Below are 21,254 nucleotides of genomic sequence, written 5' to 3'. Positions count from 1 at the left end.
GGTTTCTTGACTCTTAGTCAGTTTCAGAATTTTTACCGGAATACTTCCTGGTTAGCTGTGGCGCACTAGCCCCCTTCAGGCTGTATTCACACAGCCAACCCCAGTCCTCTCCCTGGGATCTGACCTCCGAAGCCGAAGCCTCAGCTCCCAGTGCCTGCCTGCCCCGTCGGGTGAGCAGACAAGCCTCTCGGTCTGGTGAATGCTGGTCGGCACGAATCCTCTGTGCGGGAATCTCTCCGCTTTGCCCTCTGCACCCCTGTTGCTGTGCTCTCCTCCGTGGCTCTGAAGCTTCCCCTCCCTCCTATCTCCCATCTCCTCTAGTGAAGGGGTTTCCTAGTGTGTGGAAAATTTTCCTCCTTCACAGCTCCCTCCCACCGGTCCTGTCCTTATTATTTGTCTCTCTTTTTTTCTTTCTTTTTTCTTTTGCCCTAGACAGGTACATGGGGAGTTTCTTGTCTTTTGGGAAGTCTGAGGTTTTCTGCCAGCATTCAGTAGGTGTTCTGTAGGAGTTGTTCCACATGTAGATGTATTTTTGATGTATCTGTTGGGAGGAAGTCCACATCTTATTCCTCTGCTCTCTTGAAGGTACTCCTACTATTTGTTTATTTTTCATTGTTAACTGAAACTGCCCCTCACTACACTGTAAGATCTGTGGGTTCACAGGTCTCCCTAGATTGTTTTTTCCATCACTGCATCCCAAGCACCTAGTACAATGCTGAAGACATCAATACATACCAATAGAAGCTCAATAGATATTTTTTAAATAAATAGATATTAATGAATACAATACACACACACACACACACACACCACACACACACTTCCAATTGAATAGGCTCAAGTGTGTTCGTTACTTTCCAAATTCATTCCATGCCCCTTTCCTGCCTGCTCTGTGGCCCACAGCTTGTCTCCCTTCCCCTGCACTACCCAGGCCCTCTGGGTGACTGCCATTTGTGCCCGTGGTAAATGGGAGGATAAGAGGGCAGGGGATGGGGGCAGTTCCCCCTGTTCCCTCCCTGCTTTGCCTCCCACAATGATAGCTCCTCACTGGATCCAGATGACAACACTTTGTCCCTCCTTCCTTTGGGCCCTCCCATCCCTTGTCAGTTTTCTTATCCCTGTTCACAGCTCTGGATTCTGTACCTTCATCACAATGTCTTCATTTGTACAATTTGGGATGAAGTATTCCTTACTGAAATCTTATCTTATACATCACACAACACTCTTTCTGTGTATATACAATTTTTGTATCTTTTTTGTATACATGAAGTATACACAAATTGTGCACAATTTTTTATTTATTTTTTTAATTTCTGGCTCTCTATATTTTTATTTTTTCCTCAGCTACTGACGTACAACTGAAAAAGCCTTGTATATGTATTGTGGTGTGTGTGTGTGTAGGTGTTGTCATCAGATTCTGGGTATGGATCCTAAGGAACTTGTATGCATAACAGACTATTTATTCTTCTACCTTAATTTTGAGAATGTTTAGTATTTAAAAAAAAAGAAAAAAATGGTATCCAGTAATGACTACAAAATAGGTATAAAGGATTAGATGCTGATTTCAGCACATATTTTTTTCTTTCTTTTTTTTTTTACCACACTCAGCAAGAAACACGTATCCTACATCTGATTTCAAATACTCAGAGTCTGAGCTGTTAAACCTTATAGCAGTACATTAAATGTGGAAAGAATACAGCTGTGATGCCATCTGAGGGATAAATGGCAATAGTTTCCTCGGGAGAATACAGAGCTGGCTTTTTCTAAATGATTTAATTCCAGTGAAACGAAGAAAAGCCTCACGCAGTCTGAAAAACCCCATTGCAAGCAGGTGAAATACTCCCCAGACCATTGCAATCCACTGATTGTTCTGGCATTTACATCTGCAGTGGGGACAGATATGTGGCCACCCCAGCACATTTTGTGTGTATGTTTCTGTCATGAAGATGTTCCAGAGAAAGGTGAATTTTCACTAATGTTCCACAGTTCATTTGTCATCCCTTCACTTGAGTGTTGTGTAAACTTCAGAAATGTTAAATGGAAATGATGTTAATTTAAAAGTAGAATTTAATATCCAATACAATTGGGCCACAGGTCTGTAATACAAATAATATGAAAAAAAATTCCATGTCACTAATCTAAGATAAATAAATTTAAGAAAGGCAAGTGAATTAGAAAATGGTAGCTTGAAAATACCTCAGATACTTTCATTGGGAAACTTTTAGGTACTTTCACTGTGGAGTGATGTTATTGCAAAGATCAGTTGGTTGTTCATTTGCTTCCCAAATGCTTTCAAGTGCCCTAAGAGTAGTGATTTGTAAATTAACTGGAGTTACAGTCCCCTGTGAAAAGTTGATGAAAAATGTGGCCCTCCCTTAAGCTAAATGCATGTGTAAAGAAAATCTACACGTAATTACATATCCTTGGATAAGGTCCACATACCCAGAACCGTTGATCTGGAGAATGTTTATATGAAAATAGTATACTAATGCAAACCCTACAAATTGATAATATTACAGTTTTAAGAATTCTCCTCTTGCAAAGTAAATGCTGCATTTTGATGTTACCTGCCAATCACAAAATAGGGCCAAAATTTTCTATTGTTTTTAATTTTATCTGTCAAGAGAGGATAGGTGAGTAATGACTTAAAAGTTCACACAAATTTAAATGAAATAAAGATTCAAACAAATAATTACTGTCATTTGATAAAAGGTTACTTAAGACTCAACCTGACCACTCCATTTATTTTCTAGTGACCTGATAGACCAGAGGGGAGGTACATCATTAATATATGTATTGGAATGCTGACATTGAAAGTGGTTTTTTAAGGTATTTTAAATGCAACCAAGCATAAAACTTGAAGTTTAAGATATCTTACTCCGCTCTAACATTAAGGACAAATCTCTGAAAGGCTAAATGCTCTAAACCTATAAAAGAAGCTGACATGCATGCCTTGAAATGCCACTTACTGTCCTCACAGTGTTTTGTTAAAAGAGATCAACCGTAGTTGAATTTTAAAGAGTGTGACAAGAAAAGAAAATATATTTAAAAAATCCTGATCTAAATGTCATAAAATGTTAATTAAAATTATCAAAGTTAGAATAAGTAACGACTGATGAATTCAATAACAGGCACTAAAGTTTGGTCAGCAATGTATTTTTTTAATACTAATAAAATTATATATATAATTTAAACTTAGTTAATTCTAAGTAATACTGTAACATAAATGAAAATAATAATGATCTATTCAGCTTCAGCTATGTGCCAGATACTTTTACATTATATCCAATTATCACAAAATTTCACAAGATCACATTTTCACATTTTTCAGAGAACAAAATTGAGGAGCAGTGAATTTAAGTGTCAGGCCTGGGTAAACAGGTGCAGAGAAGATTGGAAGTTGTGTTTCTCTGAAATGGCCCTTTTACAGAGAAACGAGATTTAATAATTATCCAGATTATGGTATGATTGGATTGAAATAAATAAACTTGGTTTTAGTGATTTCTTTCACTTGTTTATATAATTTTAAAAAAGGAATCTTCAAAATTATGTTGATTGAGAATAAAAATACTTATTTGTTTTCACTTTAAAATTATTTACATTTTTAAAAATTATTGTATTTTAGAAGTATTCAGCGACTCGATCTTTAGCCACATTTTCAAAGCATTATCTAATTCTCAAATTGATCTTTTTGGAAATCCAGAATATTATTTTTATTTTCTCATCATACAAGACAAGAAAATTATATAAATCTATTTTTATACTGTGAATTTTAATGTCCTACTTTATGTCACACAGCTAATGTGTATCATTCCTACAGAAATATACTGAGGTAGAAAGATAATTATACTGAGTTAAAATACCTTTAGAACTGAATAATCTGAGCAGGACTACTGCAACTCTACATAGTGCAAATAAGGTTTTATGGTTGTTACTTTTTTTTTTCCTCTGAATTCATATTCTGGACTAACAGTCAGCATTTAACAGGGTAATAATGGGCAAAATTATTGAAAGGGGAAAAAAAGGTCTCTGGTCATATTTTGGTTGCAAATAACAAAAATACTTCCATGACAAAAAACAAAAACAAAAGTTAAGAAATGGTGAAATGATGTCATTTACTTGATATAAAATGACACGTAAGACTAATTGTAAAGATTCCTAAACCTGGGTTTTCCGGTGAAACTAACAGAAACCATAGAAGGGTAAAGAGTAAGATATTTTGCCTGTTTTTCCCTTTTTCTTATGATGAGTAAGAGAGAAAATTTTGAGCACAGTTCTTGGTAAAAGAAGAAAAAGAAGGAATGAAAGAAGTATGAGAAAAAGCAAAAACCATGAAACGTTGGCATCAATACTATCATTTTTTTTTTCAGGAGTCATTGGAAATCAAGAACTAGGCAAAGCGCCTGCAGTAAGCAGAAGGGAAGTTTACTAGCAAGATTTAAATTTGAGCTTTATTATACACTGAAAGCAAAAGTGTCCTGTGAGAATCAGCTATTTTATAGCTATATCTAATTATCTCAAAAAAGCTATCTTTTCATGAATTCCAGATAATCTTATTTTAAAAACGTATTTCTTTGATGGAAGAAACTTTGTCTATCTTTGTCAGAAAATTTGCTTCATCTCCTTTCATTTTCAGTACTGCTGTGTCTGATACATCAGAAGCTGCATCAATTAGGGAAATATGGTAATTCTAAGAATTTGTAAAAATCAGAAAATCCCTGCCTCAATAAATAATCACTAAAATGACATCAAATTTCTTAGATAATTAGTAAATATTTTCTTTATAATGCAGTCATGTTGAGAATCTTAGCAAGAAAAAAGAATCACATTCTACTTAACACAAATAAGTAAAGATTTGGACACATCAATACAAATATTCCTGAAAAAAAATCAAGTTAATCTATTCAAATGTAATTATGAACCAACAGCCTTTCTCCCTTGCCAGTATTAATTTAATTCTAATTTTATAGCAACCATTTTATGTGTTAGAGTTTTTTTCCTTTGAATTGCTAGAAAACTGGTGCCACAAAAAGGGATATCGTTTATGTTAAAGCACTATTCCCTTATTTTTTACTTGAGATTTGATTTCTTATATTCACTTTTTTTGACAAACTCAGCTATCTACTTGAATGGTTAATAAACAGGCTTGAAGGACTTTATTTGTTTTACAGGTAAATTAGATTTAACCTTCAGATTGCTTCAATGAAACATTTAGCACAAGGTTCTTAGGTCTTAATAAAAACGTTGATTGCTCAAAATCCTTGATGCTTATTTTTCCCTTAAACTTTAACCATGATACTCTTTATGAAAGCTAGTGATGTTCCACACCATGGAATTTGTAGACAACTTGTACCTTTTAATTCATTATGTTTTCTTAGGTGCAGCTATCCTGAACAGTAGCACATTGTTCTTAGTTGGTACTCAAAAAACATACTTACTTGATCTTACAATATTGAGAACAAGTACTATAAATAATTTATATTTATATTTTCTGAATAAGTAAAACTAGAAGGCAGCAGTTTAATTCTGTCTAGTTCTGTAGGGAGGAAAAATAATTTTCCATCTGCCCTTCTGAATTTTTGGCTGGCATCTCTGTCACAAAAGTAAAATTAACAAGAGAAAAATAAATAGAAGTTTATTGACATGTATACCTCATGTATACATAGGAGATACCCATGAAAAAATAAGTAACTTTCCAAGGTGACTTAGAATTTAGATTTAGATACCATCTTCAACTAAAGATAAAAGAAAGAAAGCTGGCGGGGACACGTTATGGAGAGGTGACCAGGAAAAGCACGGTAATGGGTTGTTATGCAGATTTAATTTAGTGTCTTGTCAATTGATAAGAAGTTGTCTCCATGATTAATTTTTGTGTCCTTCCTGGTACAGAGAAGAGGAATGACACTTTTGTAAACTGATGTCCTGCCTTTAGGAAAATGGGGGGAATGCAGAGAACTTTTCTTGTATCAGCTTCTTTCCCATTGCCTTCAGCTCAAAATAATTCTTATGCCAAAGTGAGATATTTTGGGGGTAGCATATTCTGCCACCCTTCAGTTTCAATTACTAAACATTGACATGGGATTTCTAACATTGTTATTCATTAAGTTTCATGAACTTAAACTGGAATGAATGTTGAAATTCTGATCACCAACTACAATTCTGTCCTCAATTTCAACCTTCTCATACCACCAAGCAATTCTTAAACCCCAGCTGGGTGTCCTACAGTTCAACTCAATTCTGACACATCAGTTAAGATCCCAGTCCCACAAGACTGCCTGCCCTCCTTTAGACCTAACTGCAAGTCCAAGTTATCTCCTGAGCTTCTGACTAACTGGCTGTAGACTATAGATTGGAGGTTCCAAAGACTCCCATTAATGGATTTAATTAATTTGCTGGAGTAGCTCACAGAACTCAGAGAAATATTTTACTTAGTAGATAGTGGTTATTATATGGAAGGATATGACTCAGAAATGGTCAGATGGAAGAGATGCATAGGGAAGGTTATGGGTAAAGTGTATGGAGTTTCCATGTCTTCTATGAGCACCACTCTCTCAAATCTCCATCTGTTCACCAATGCTGAAGCTCTCTGAATGCCATCCTTTCGGATTTTTATGGAGGCTCCATTGCAAAGCCATGACTGATTAAATCATGGCACCTAGTGGTTGAACTCAATGAGGTCAATGGGGTGGGACTAAAAATTCCAGCTCTCTAATCATATGGTTGGTTTTCCTGGCAATCAGCCTTTATCCTTAGATGATGTCTAAAATTCACCTCATTAACATAACAAAGAACACTTTAATCTCTCTCATCACTTAGGAAATTCCAAGGGTTTTAGGAGCTCTGTACCAGGAATAGTGGATGAAGACCAAACATATTTTTCTTATTATAGATCACAATATCACAATGTTGAATGTTATATGTGGAAACAGATGTTTTTGATGAGTGTATTAGTCAGGAGTCAACCAGAGAAACAGAACCAGTAAGAGATATATATTAAGAGATTAATTACAAGGAATTGGCTTACACATTGTGGGATCTTTCTGGGCAAGTTGAAATCTCTAGAGCAGGTTGTCCGGAAGGACAGGCTGGAACTCTTAGATACAAGATGAAGCTGCTCTCCATGGGCAAAATTTCTTCTTCAAGTACGTCTCAGCCCTATCTTAGAGCTTTGCAACTGAATGAATTGGACCCACTCAGATTGTCTAGGATAAATTCTCTACTTAAAGTCAACTGATTATGGTTGAATAACATCTACAAAATGAATTCACAGCTCTCATACCTAGAGTAGTGTTTGATTGAATGACTGGATGCTGAAACTCAGCCAAATTAACACATTATACTGAGCATCACAATGACAAAGAAGCGTGTGGGAATATTTTTCTGATTATGTTTCAGTGTCAATATGTTTTTTCCTTTTATTATTACCTTTTAAATATATGTGTTAAAAGCCTTTAACAATCTCTTCACTGTGTCTCAGGCACCTCTTTTGTGCATATAGATCCCTCACTGTGCCAGACAGCCTTTTCAAAAGACAGCCCAAGTATATATCTTATTCCACATATTCTTCAAGTGATGTTGACACTCTTCCAAAGAGAGGCAGGATCTACATTTCTTCTCCTTGAACCTGGCCAAACCATTGTAACTGCCTCAACCAGTAGGACATGGGAGACACAGACATGATGCTGCCTAACTTCTGAATCTAGGTCAAAGAAGGAGATAAGGTCTTCTTCTGACCCTCTTTTCTTCTTGGAACACTTGCCTGTGAACTCAGTCATCATGTTGAAAGGAAGTCCAGACCACATGAAGATATCACATGTTAAGTGTTTCATTGAACAGCCAACATCAACTAGCAGACTTGGTAAGTAAGCTTTCTGATGTGTCCAGCACCCAGTCTTCAAATCTTCCATCCTAGGACAAAGACAGGTTGGGGCACAGGAAATCCATCCCTACATGAATTTTATGTTCTGCCTGAATTTCTGATTCAAAGAGTCCCTGTATAAAATAAATTTATGTTATATTGTGCCAGTAACTTTTGGGGTAATTTGTTATCTAATACTAGTAATTAGAATGTCTCCCCTACAGTTCTTATGATTCTATAAGTCTCTGAAACCTCATTGTCACAGGGTAAGAAGTGGCTACTTGAATACAAGAAAAGCTACTCAGAATATCCCAAACCAACAAGGTGGATTAAATTTGTTATATTGACCTTCATTAAACACACATACATGAATAAAATAAAGAGACCATTTTCTCTCTGTTGTCATTTTGCTTACAAAGATGTTTGTTTAAACCTTTCAGCAGAGAAGACCTAAATATTCTAAACATGTGGCAGCCTATCGATTCTACTGTGTAACTTAATTGGTAGGTCCAGCTGCACCAGCAATAAAGGAAGGAAATTGCTGTCTTTGAAAAGTCATAGGAAGAAAAAATAATGTAACTGAACTCTTTTTAATTATGTCTGCAGTTTCCCTCAGCTATTTCCTCCTCTAGGCAAGCAGACATACTATAAAGAATAATAACGAGGCTTCTCTAGTAAGAGAACGAGCAAGTTAATCTTATAAGCATCAAGCTTACTGCTATGTAGGCCAGGGTTTTGGTCTGCATTATTATGTAAGTCCCTAGCCTCAGTCTTCTTGAGTATTATTAAAAATTCATACCTCCTCAATAAAGTGAAGTAAACAAAGCACTGAGCACAGAGCCTAGCACAAGCTAAGTTCTTAATAAAAAAATAAAAGGTGAAAATTGAAAAATTGTTATTCAAAATGACATTGTATTTATGCAGAATATATATATATATATATATATATATATAATATATATATATATATATATATATATATACTGATTTTGAATAAAATAAAACAGAAAAGTTCAGCTGGAATATTTTTAAAAGTAATGCCTGGTTGAGGTTCAGAATCTAGAGTGCTATTCAATCAATAAGGTATTTTGTTTTGATTTTGTTTTCAGGGAAGGTGTTGGCTCCACAGTAATCTATAAGAACCTCTTCCTTTTGGGTATGTTATTCTTTCTTTTGGGTAAATGTTATTATGTTTCCATTGCTGCTGTAACAATTTACCTCACATTTATCAGCTTAAAACAATACCTTTTTATTACCTCCTAGTTCTGTAAGTCAGAAGTCCTGGTATAACATGGCTCCACTGAGTTCTCTCCTTAGAATCTTGCAAGGACAATATGAGAATCTTGCAAGGCCAATATCAAAGTGTTAACAAGGCTGCATTCCTTCTAGGAGGTTCTAGGAGTGAATTTACTGCCAAGGTCATTCATTTGACCAAACTCAGTTCCTCATTGTTATAGGACTGAGTCTCCTGCTTCCTTGCTTGCTACCATCCCTGGGCCAGTCTTTCTTACTTGACTACCCATTTTTTTTTTTCTTGTCTTAATCAGTTCAGGCAGCTGCAACAAAAATATCATAGGCTGGGTGGCTTATGGTATGAGACACTTATTTCTCACTCTTCTGGAGAGGCTAGGAAATCCAAGATCAAGAGGAAAGGAAATTCAGTGTCAGGTGAGGACTGTTTCCTCATTCATAGAAGATCATCTTCTCACTGTGTTCTTACCTGGTGGAAAGAGGGCCGAAGAAGTCTATGAGGTTTCTTTCCTAAGTGCATTAATCACATTTTTGAGGACTCTGCCCTTATGACCTAATCACCTTCCAAAGACCCCACCTCCTAATGCCATCACATTGAGGGATTAAGCTTTCAACATGTGAATTCTGGGGGATGCAATCAATCACTCAGTCCATAACACTTCTCATACTTCCCATGTGACATCCTCCAGCAATGGTGGCTGAGACTTTCTCATGCTTAGAATATCTCTGACTTCCCCTTTTACTGCATCTCTCCTGACTCTAGCTGAAGAAAGTGCTCCCATGATTAGATTGGGCCCACTCTGATAATGCAGGGAAATCTTCTTTTAATGCCCATAGTCATAATTATATCTACCAAGCCTTTTCTGTTTTGTCATTTATTGTCACATATTCACAAATTCCAGAGATGAGGGCACAAACAACTTTAGCAGGGGTTGGGTGGGATAAATTTGAGGACAGGAGATATGTTTTGTTCCCTCTATATCAAAAACCCAGGAGTACTACATGTATTGAACCCAACTAGACAAAGGGTATTTTTTAATCATTTATCTGATCTTTTTATCTTTCCTTAATATTTTAAATTGTAAATTATGTTTATAATTTTAATTGTCTATAATCATGCAAATGTCCTCTACATTTACTGCAGTTTTTAAACATTTTTTAATGCTAGGTTTTGTTTAATAGTTCTTGTCCTTCATGTTACTTCTCTATCCCTTAGATCTTCAGTGGGAAATGTGGAGCTGTATTTACCCCTCTTTACACTTTAACCAGAGAAACTCCACATTTAACTTTTTCAAAGATGGAGCATTTGCATAATATTTCAAAATTTTTTGAAAACCTCTGTCCCTAGAATTCAGTGCTTCTCAAACTCTCTATGGAGAAGAATCATTTTTTTCTGAATCTATCCCAAACCTAAGCTTCTATATAACACAATAAAGTGAATTACTTTCAAAAAATAAATGAAAACAAGAAAGGAGGAATACAAAATGGAAATTCAAAATTTTAATTCTTAGATGTATTAGACATACAATTAATCTCCCAAATTTCTGTAAAATATTATAAATGCTTAATCTCAATTTTTATACTTATCTTGTTTCTTACTGGTAATAATCATTTCATGCATCATCACTCTTCCACACAGCACACTTTGAACTGGTCAAATAATAACCTATACTGGTAATTCCAGGATTAGAAATAAAGAACTTGTATGTAGTAAACTCCAGTCTATCACTTTCATGACCTGAAAATTCTTGACTAATTCCAAACTATCAAAGCATACAAAGAAAGTGATACTTACTATTCTAAATTATAAATATCTTGAAATGTTTATAGCAGTGTTTTCCTACTTGGGTGAATTATAAAACGGGCAATCTTTAGGAAACAAATAAAATCAGCCATTCAAACACAATTCTTTATTTTGAATCATGTCCCCAAAGCCCGTGCAGAAAGAATTGAACCACATCATACATCTTGGAGTGTCAGCACAGCATTGTGTTGACAATAAACTTGAAGGAGAATGAGGTCATTTTTCAGCCAGCTTCCAGAAATTACCTCTTTAAAATTCTTAGTTCCTTTACTACAATAAATGTCCATGTTTCCAGTCTCTTGACTTGAAAAAAAAAAAGTGTTCTACAACCCACAGGAGATGATTTCTGTGTCAAAGGTAGGGTAAAGAGCATATGACCTTGCATGGAGGAAAACCCAACCATTAAAATAACTTCAATGACAGCTGATTTTTTCATGGGTTCATTCACTATATTGAAGACAATGATGCCAATGTGGACTTTAATTACCCTAAAGGCTGTTCTGGAAGGAAAGAGGATGGAAAGTTGATATTACAGGAAAACTCTGAATGTGTTTCTTATGGAGGATAACTCTGTTGCAGAAGGGAGGAGAAAACATATTTTTTTACTTCTGTGGAGATAATTTCTATATATTTATTTTTTTTCTGTCATTAGTGATCATAATACCTCAGAAATGATATACAACATAGCTGCTTTATGGCAAGTAGAACATACCACCTTATAATGACTATTTTTTCTCGCTTATTTTTTTTTAATCTTAATGTTAACAACGAGTTATAAAACGTGGTTGAACCCAGATCATAAACATATTGAAACCCTAAATTCAGGTCAGTCTCTTAGAGCATTAAATTATTATTCTGTATCATTAAACTAATATTATGAAGCACAGAAATCATTTTAAATAACTATTATAATAAAGTCATTGTGCTGCCTTTTAAGAAATAATATAAATCTGATTGAGCTGTATACACTGCTTTTAAGGAGCTCACAAATTAATGGAGAGGTATGAGGAATCTGATTAAGGTTAGTGTATATATATACACAAACATAATTTATATTATTTATATAATTGTATAACATTTTAATATTAATAAACATAACACAAATAAAATATTGTGGAACCACAAGTAAGGAAGTAATGAATTATTAAGTTTAGATAGGATACCAGGAAAGGGTCCAAAAAGTGGGTGGCATATAAATTAGATATCAAGACATAAGCAAAATTTGGACAGAGAAATGGAAATTTTTATTATAGGGGAACTTAAGCAAAGAGTACAGCCTCATAGATATGTGTGTCCAGCATGTTGAAAAATGTATCTCATATTTATAAAGGCCCTAATGTCTCATACTCATCATATTGTCTATTAAATGGTCTAAGGATTAAAAATAATTAAATCATAAAGTAGCTACTTTGGGATAAGCATGTGATTTTGAATTCAGTTGATGTTATTTAAAGCTTAACCTCTCCTTTCCAGAAGCTCAAGTATAGAGGTCATTTATCCTGGAGTTGTAAGATACAGTTGGGGGATTTAAAATTCTTTATTAATCAAACCATTTGAAATGGTTTTAAAAAATGTACTTTGACAGTGATATGGTATCAGAAATGTTCTTTCTCTTTGTTAACCTAAAACAAATATACTGCCAGATATTTTTTCCAGCAAGGATGGATTTATTCAGAATCAGCAGAAAATTGCAATTTGGAGTCTACAATCATAGCAAGTCATGTGCAAGTCCCTTCACAGCAAGGGAAGTAGAACACTTTTATAGATGGGAAAGGAAGTTGGGCAGGAAGTCGATAGTAAACAATGAGTCCATGGCTTTTCATTGGCTGAGTCCTTGCCTGGATAAAGGAGGAGCCTCTCTTCTTCCCATTGAGCTCTGCTATCATTTCAGAGAATGAGAGGTCTCCTTTTTGGTCTCCCAACTCTATTTATTTACTTTTTATTTTTTTACTTTTTTATTTTTCATTTTTTAAAAATTTTTGTTGAAATACAGTTTATATACAATGTTGTGTTAGTTTCAGATGTACTGCAAAGTAACTCAGTTATATATGTATATATGTGTTGTATATATGTGTTTTATATATATATATATATATATATATATATATATATATATATATTCTTTTTAAGATTCTTTTCCATTATAGTTTATTACAAGATATAGAGTGTAGTTAGTTCCCTGTGCTATATGGTAGGTCCTTGTTGGCTGTCTATTTTATATATAGTAGTATATATATTTCAATCCTAAACTCCTAATTTATCCCTCCCCTCCCCATTTCCCCTTTGGTAACTATAAGTTTGTTTCCTTTTTTTGTTTTTTAACTTTGTATTTTATATTGGACTATAGTTGAGGAAAAATGTTGTGATAGTTTCAGGTGTACAGCAAAGTGATTCAATTATACATATACATGTATCTATTCTTTTACAAATTCTTTTCCCATTTTGATTGTTACATAATATTGAGCAGAGAGTTTTCTGTGCTATACAGTAAATCCTTGTTGGTTATCCATTTTAAATATAACAGTATGTACATGTCAATCCCAAATTCCCCAGCTATCCCTTCCCCCCTCCCTTCACCCCGGTAACTGTAATTTCATTCTCTAAATCTGTGAGTCTGTTTCTGTTTTGTAAGTAAGTTCATTTGTATCATTTCTTTTTAGATTCCTCTTATAAGTGATATCATACAATATTTCTCTTTTTCTTTCTGACTTACTTCACTCAGTATGACAATCTCTAGGTCCATCCAAATAATACAAATGGCATTATTTCATTCTTTTTAATGGTTGAATAATATTCCATTGTATATATGTGCCACATCTTCTTTATCCATTCCTCTGTCAATGGACATTTAGGTTGCTTCCATGTCTTGGCTACTATTAACAGTGCTGAAATGAACACTGGGGTGTATGTATCTTTTCAATTTAGAGGTTTTTTTTTTTTTCTTTTCCAGATATATGTACAGGAATGGAATCACTGGATCATATGGTAACTCTACTTTTAGTTTTTTATGGAACCTCCATATTATTCTCCATAGTGGCTGCACCAATTTACATTCCCACCAACAGTGTAGGAAGGTTCCTTTTTCTCCACACCCTCTTCAGCATTTATTATTTGCAGACTCTTTGGTGATGGCCATTCTGACATGTCGAGATGATACCACAGTGTAGTTTTAATTTGCATTTATTTAGTAATTAGCAATGTGGAGTATCTTCTCATGTTCCTGATGGCCACCTGTATGTCTTATTTAGAGAAAGTTTGTTTAGATCATCTGCCCTTTTTTTTTTTTTTTTTTTTTTTATTGAGCTGTATGAGCTGTTTGTATATTTTGGGAATTAATCCTTTGTCAGTTGCATCATTTGCAAATATTTTCTCCTACTCCATAGGTTGTGTTTTCATTTTGTTTGTGGTTTCCTTTGCTGTGCAAAGGCTTTTAAAACTGAAGTTTCTGTTTATTAGTTTTTCAACCTTGTAAAATCTTATTATTTCCAATATATTTAATTTCTATATTTATTTACCTTAAATAATGAGACTTCTGACAGATTTTTCAAGCTCTGCTTAAAAGTTCAAACAATAGTTTTGTGGTTGTAGATTTTGTTTGTACTTAGCCATCTTCAGATATACTACTAAAACTTCCAAATAATGCTCCAAAATATGTAAAGGTCTTAATTAGTTTCTTGAACATTTCATCAACTTCTGACTATTTAAGTGTAAATTCTGAATCTAGAACTCTTAATAACATACTCAATAACATGATTCAGCTTGTTTCTGAATTGTTAATCTAAAGTAATTATATTATTTGTTCATAAAAAGTTTTTACTATAGCTATTAAAGCACATTGGTAACTTAAATTACAATTTTTTTAGCTAGAGAAGACAGAGACTTATGAGATACCCAAAGTGAAAACTTGAATGATATCTGTATTTATTGGATTTTTGGGTTATGAGGAAAAGGAAGAAACCCAGAAAAATATTGAGCTTCAAATTAAGAATAAGTGGGGGTACCACTGACATAATTACTTAAAGGGTGTGGAATTGGAAGTAAAGAAAATGAGGTCAGTACGAAGCAAATTGACTTTATGGTTTTGGGGAACATCTAAGTGGAAATGTTGAATAGATACTTAGTGTTTATTTGTTATTATTGCTACAGTTTACTATCTTCTATCTTTCTGAGTGTCTTACTTTGCAGTTCAAAATATTGAAAATCTTGTTATCTGCATGATTCATTTTCCAGCAAGATATTTAAGATCACTGTGTCTCTTGTCATACGTTTACAACAGAATGAAAAGCAAATTATGTTATCTACCATGTTCTTATCTTTTAAATCCATTTTAAAGCTGCTACAAAGTATTCATTTTTCTGAATTAATTAAATTCATATTGCAGTATTAGTATAGCTAACCAATTAAAGTGTTTCAGATTTTGAAGTGATCCAAAAAAAAAAAAAAAATGCTTAAGCCTTAACCTAATAGAAATACTAACGTTTTCTTTCGGTGAAATGGTTAGGTGAAATATAAGCAAGATCTCAATGCAAGAGATATGCAACATTCATATTGTTACATAAAATTGTTTTTGGTATTTTAACATAGGAATTTTTAAATTCACTTCTCAATTTGAAATCAAATGTAAACAATTTGGAATAAGAATGTTTTAACTACATGGAATTTAAAAAGCAATAGATCAATAACTTATATTAAACCAAAAAGAAAGTAAAGAAAGAAGTTTATAATTTGAAGTGTCCATATCATACCTGCTCCAAACAATCAAACAAAAAAATCTGTGAACCAAAATTTGTTTCTTAGGATACTTTACTAAATTTCCACTAAAATTGTCTTTTATTTTTAGAAAAGAAGTACCAAACTCAAACCTAAGAACATAAAAACATGTATATATTAAATTTCAAAAATAAATACTAATAGAGAAAACAAATACATTTTAGAGATAAGCAATGTTAGTAGGTAAATTTGAAATTTTAATATTCATTAATCAGATTATTTAATATTTAAGAGTTTACTAACCAAATAATAAAATACCCACAGAAAGAGACTCATGTTTTCCCACTTCAGTTTATTTTACTTGAAGAACAGTGAGAGGTTACAGCACTACCCCCACATGGATGAGACGTTTTCTTAAATTCAATGTCATTCTGAAATAGCACATAAAACAATTTTTGTTTTCACCTGAGAATGCCAAACAATGATGTGTATATGTGTGTGTATATGTGTGTATACATACACATACTCATGTGTACATATACAAATATATGTATGTATGTATTTATATGTGTATTTATGTATCTGTCTATTACTATATTTTAAATAAGATTGATAATAGAATATAGAGCTCATGAAATATGATTTTAAAGGTTTGGGAACTGCATCTCATTAACTTGTCAGCATTCCTGGTGAAACTGCTTTGCATTCTTTGGTAAAGATCGGAAGTAAACCCATTACATGCGTTACAATATCAGATATATGTAAATTGGCTTGAAAAAAGGTTTTATTTTGAGTGCATGTTTGCCACAAAATTCTATGTTTTTTACTATGTCTAGTTACTTCATGGACATAATTATATTTGTGTGGCTTTCCTAATGACTACTTTTAATACATACTTAAAACCCCTTTAGGACCCGAGCTACAAAACTGAGTTAGGAGTGAATTCGACAGGCCAGCCCTTCACACTGTTCTCCCTACTCAGATATACTCGGCTTTAGCTCAGCAAATCTATTCTATTAAGTACCCATTGAAAGAAATATTTTTTTTTCTGTTTAATTTTTTAAAAAGCTAGGAGATATGTAACAGGGACAGGGCATAACTCAGCTACCTATGGAACAGAAGCTATTCTCAGGGAAAGACATGTTTTCTTCACTGTATCTTTTGAAGCTTAGAAGTTTTCTGAAGTATGATAATTACTAAGAGTTTATTCTTTTCCTCACAGTTAATCCTTCAGGATTGCTGAACTATTTTCACAAAGGACACTGTGGTCTAGAAGTTTTGCTGTGTTCCAGAAAATATTAAACCTGAAACATTTCTCACAACTTATTGGGCAGGAAATCCTGACCTGATCTAACCTATCTAACCTGATCTAACTTTAATTATAGTCTGCATTTATCATACTTAGTGGGGTCATTCATTTTTTCCTGCAGAATTAAAGTGTTTGAACATGAGGTTGTGTTTCTGAAATCGCAGCAGAACATTGTACAATATACAAAATAATACCTTTTAAAAACTCAAAATTCCTAATGTAAAAACATATTTGGGACTTCAGTCTCAGTCCTGATATATAATGAACTTGGAAGTAGCCATTCCTGTCCTTACAACAAGACAAGTTAAGCAAATTAAACATCTTGGACCCATTAGAGAACTGAGGTCACAGGACAAGTCACCACCCCAAAATCTGGAAAGACAAGCACATCCAATATGTTACAGCCAACACATGAATACATGGAGCAGAAGCCACTAGAACTATAGACAGGGAGGAACAATTGAATGGTAATTCAGGCAAAATTGCTGGAGGCGAGGTGACGGATACTTTAGAAGTGAGAAACTTCCTGATTGGAGCTTTAGTGAGGGCCTCATACTTATCTACAGTTTACTCTGGAAAACCTACAAATTCTCATAGTGAAGATCTGAGAAATATCCCTTTGTTGTTTAGGCAGGAGGCAAGGAAGAAAACTCATTCTGAAAGCAGCAAACAGAATTCTCTGTAACTAAAGTCTGTTTCCAGAGGAAGATTGACAAGATTCTTATCCAGCTGGGGGAATGCTACCCCTCATACTCCAGTGCCCTCCATCCTTACATCCTATTTGAATTTGCAACCTTGATTGTGTATTCTTTAGCCACACATAATATGCTGCTGCCTTGTGTATTCTTTAGCCATGCATAGTATGCTGCTGCCTTGTTTTAGATTTGTATATGAATACTACCCTCCTGTATAGAGCCTTAGGCAATTTTTACCATTGTGTTTTTCAGATTCATAAATATTTTAATATAGCTCTAGTTAATCTGTGAGCTAATCTGTGTTAATCTGTTCTTCCACTGACAGATATTAGGATATCTCACTAGCCATGAAAAAAAAAAAGTGAATTAAACCAACGAGAACTCATTCATATATTTTACAAAATGCTCTAGAAAATGACTTTAAATTTAAAAAAAAAATCTAGCATGACCTTCTAATTTTAGAAGTTGAACTATGAAAACATAGGAAGTGATCTTATGGCTCTGAATTACTCTCATGCACAGAAAGGAATTTGGCCTAAAGCGGCTTTGACTCACTAGTTTTGCTTAAGGGCCAGATGTGGCTTAGAGTAGCCAGGCTCCAGGCTGGAACAAGCCCTTTCCACTTTCCCCACACCTTATGTAAGTGAGATTTCTGTCTATTTTAAGAGCAAAATTAGAGAAAATAATGTTTTCTAAGACCTGGCTGGCCTCGCCTCCCTCACCCTAACTGATCATTCCAAGCTGTCAGGCACCTGTTTACCTTAGATATGAAACACTCTGCAGGGTTCTGAGTGGTCAGTTGAGGTTCACAGGACACTGATCCTCAGAGGCAGAGCGGTGGAGCCCTACACAGCCATGGGGGACCTGCTGCCTGTCACCCAATCCATTTTCCAGCTGATCATAGAGCACTTGAATGGTGCTTTGTTAATGATTGCCTGAAGCTTCAGACATATCCCAGGCTTCCCTGCAATTCCCTGGGAGATCCTGATATGTACTGTGATGCTGGTTTTGATAGTAAAGGGACTTCACATTTTAAGAAATGTGAAGTTCCTAGGCAAAAAGTGTTCTGCCCACAACGAAATCTGAGAAGAATGTAGTGAGAATATTGAACCAATGACACAAGCTGAAGAAACCCTTAGGCCACCGGGGGTGGAGGCCAGTCCTCCCATGTTACAAACCTTGTGTTTGTTGACAATGAATACAAACCTGAACAGGTCATCACTTCCAGGGACTGTGGACTTTCTGGAAAAGGCACAGAAGAGCCAGCCTCCTCAATTTTCCCAAGTGACTAATGGAAAACCCATCTTAAATGCATCAGAGAAAAATGGAGAACAACTTCAGAAGAAATTAATGATGTGAATGAAAACATTCATTTTCCAAAAATTCCAGAAATGCTCAACCAAGAAATTGCAGGATGGAAGCAGAGAGTCCAGGAAAAAGAGGAGGAGAAAGAAGGGCTTGAGCAGTCAAACACACAAATGGTGCAAATCCTGAACAGTGAAGTCAACCGAGTAACATCAATGGCTGAACACCTGCTGAAGACCATCCTCTTGCTTGACCTCCTTGGAGATCACGTGGATGACAGGAACTCAAAAGTCTAGAAATAGAGGGAAGCGGGAAATGGCCATCAATCCATCCATAGGCCAGAAGCTGATAAGAAGGTGTCAGTGATGATGCTGACTTCAGTGTGTCCCTTCAGTGTCCTGAAGAGAAACATCAAGAAATAGCCCAACAGTTGTGGGAAGGAAAATGAATGAAGAACTTACAGGACAAATCTCAAGTCTCCAAATGGAAAAAGCATCTCTGCAGTGTGAGAATTCACAGCTGGAAAGAGAGTTCAGCAGCTGAGGCTGAAGTTTCAAATTCTGACTGAAGTGCATGAAGACCATTTAACACAACTTCAGGAAAAAAACAAAAATATTTGAAGAGGAAATGCACTGCTTAGAAAATGGAGAAAAAACTTCCCATCATGTATAGAAACATGAAATCTACACATTAGAATTGCAACCTGTATAAGAAAATGGCCAAAGGCGTGGGCAAAGAATTGAAGAGAACCAGTTCTTACCATCGAAAGATCTGCGACCATGATAAAAGAGCTCAAGATTGTTGGATCGCAGCTGTGTCAACTGAGAGAAAACTCAAGGAGCTAAGGAAAGAAAATGCGCACAAGAGACAGATGCTGGCCAAGGTCAAGTCTAAGTTCCAGCCTCTCTTCAGGGGCCCTTGTGCTCCTGCTACTCCACTTGCAGCCCACAGAGGCAGGGAAGTATCAAGAAATCTCCCCTGTGTCATCTGGTCCCCCAGGGAGAAGTAGGGTCACACCTTGAGTAATCAGGGATCTGGGGTCACCTGCAGGTTTGACTCAGCTTCCCCAGCTATGTGATCCTGAACACCCAGAACCATGGCCCAGCATCTGCATGTATTTCTGTTAAAGTAATTTTGATTGACCTCTTGTTAGCTAAGGTATTATTACTAAATTGATGCCATAATTACTATTATTAGCATAGAACTATAACTTTATGGTAGTAACACTTAAAAATAGATATGATAACATAATTCTAAGGAACACAATTTCCCCACTGGATCCTTTGGCATTATATATTTTAAGTATTGCACTTTGATTTAAATTAAATGTCCCTTATGACTTAAACCATCCTGTAAGTTTGATATGGGTGAAGACATTTGAAATAATAAAGACTATACCTGTAAGCTATAGCTAATATTAGAATTCTGTGAAAAATTCTGTAGAAATAACCTAATATTTACATGAATAAATTTATGTTGCTTTTTTAAAATGCAGGAAATAAAAAAGTTAAACAAAACTAGACCCCATTCAAACTACATAATATTTTTATATAGTTTGGTACTAAATTTGTAGTTTAGTGCTAATCATAAAATTACTTTAATAGATTCATATATTGGAGACTTTAGAAGCATTTAGAAGCATTTATTTCTTGTTTTATAATATTTTCGTTACCGTCATTATTTTATTTTAGATTCTGTTTGTTCCTTAACAACTCTAAAATTTATCAGCCAAAATGAAAAACTTTTCTCTTGCAGGCAAACACACGCACACACACACAAACACAACCTTCCACAAGGCAGATATAAATCCCTCTCAGTTGTTTGTGAGTACTTGAAAATTGTAAAAATAGAATTGTAAAGTTTAAAAATGTTTTTAAATAAAAAAGTAAATGAATAGAAAAAACTTTGTGTGTATAATTTGTATTTAAAAAAATAGATTACTAAATCATTTACACAGGAAAAGGGAGTTTCCTGGTGATTCAAAATAAATTCCAACTAGAAACACTTCATTCAAATGCTACAAATGAAGAGGCAGAGGTGAGTGTGGTTAAGAGCTGTGGCAGGGATGAGGGAAGGACAGAGGATGGGCAGCTCCCAGGTGCTAGCAATTAAACCCTGTTCCCACTTCTGTGCCTGGAGAGAGGAGAGGGAAGAGGTGTCATCAGAGCCCATTGAGGAGCTGTCAAGGGAACAGGTAAACTGCCCCCACCCTCTGTCCTCCAGTCCTCCCATTTCCTGCATAAGCAATGGGAAGCCTCCCAGAGGGCCTGGGTAGTTCATGCAGGGGAATCAGCCTTGGGCTAGAGCAGGCCAGACACAAAA

General features: G+C 34.9%; 1 pseudogene across 1 annotated transcript in view; it reads left to right on the top strand.

The window, feature by feature from the left end:
• LOC307053819 (large ribosomal subunit protein uL1m-like) overlaps positions 1 to 18,566 on the top strand; it is a 120,886-nt pseudogene extending 102,320 nt beyond the window's left edge. The window contains exon 3 of the transcript in view: positions 18,411 to 18,566. The product of the transcript in view is annotated as a large ribosomal subunit protein uL1m-like (transcript). The remainder of the gene's footprint in view (positions 1 to 18,410) is intronic.
• The last annotated feature ends 2,688 nt before the right edge of the window (positions 18,567 to 21,254 follow it).

Source organism: Hyperoodon ampullatus, assembly GCF_949752795.1.
Source record: "Hyperoodon ampullatus genome assembly, chromosome: 5".
Lineage (NCBI taxonomy): Eukaryota > Metazoa > Chordata > Mammalia > Artiodactyla > Ziphiidae > Hyperoodon > Hyperoodon ampullatus.
The sequence above is the reverse complement of the archived record's forward strand: the minus strand, read 5'-3'. Positions and strand labels throughout refer to the sequence as shown.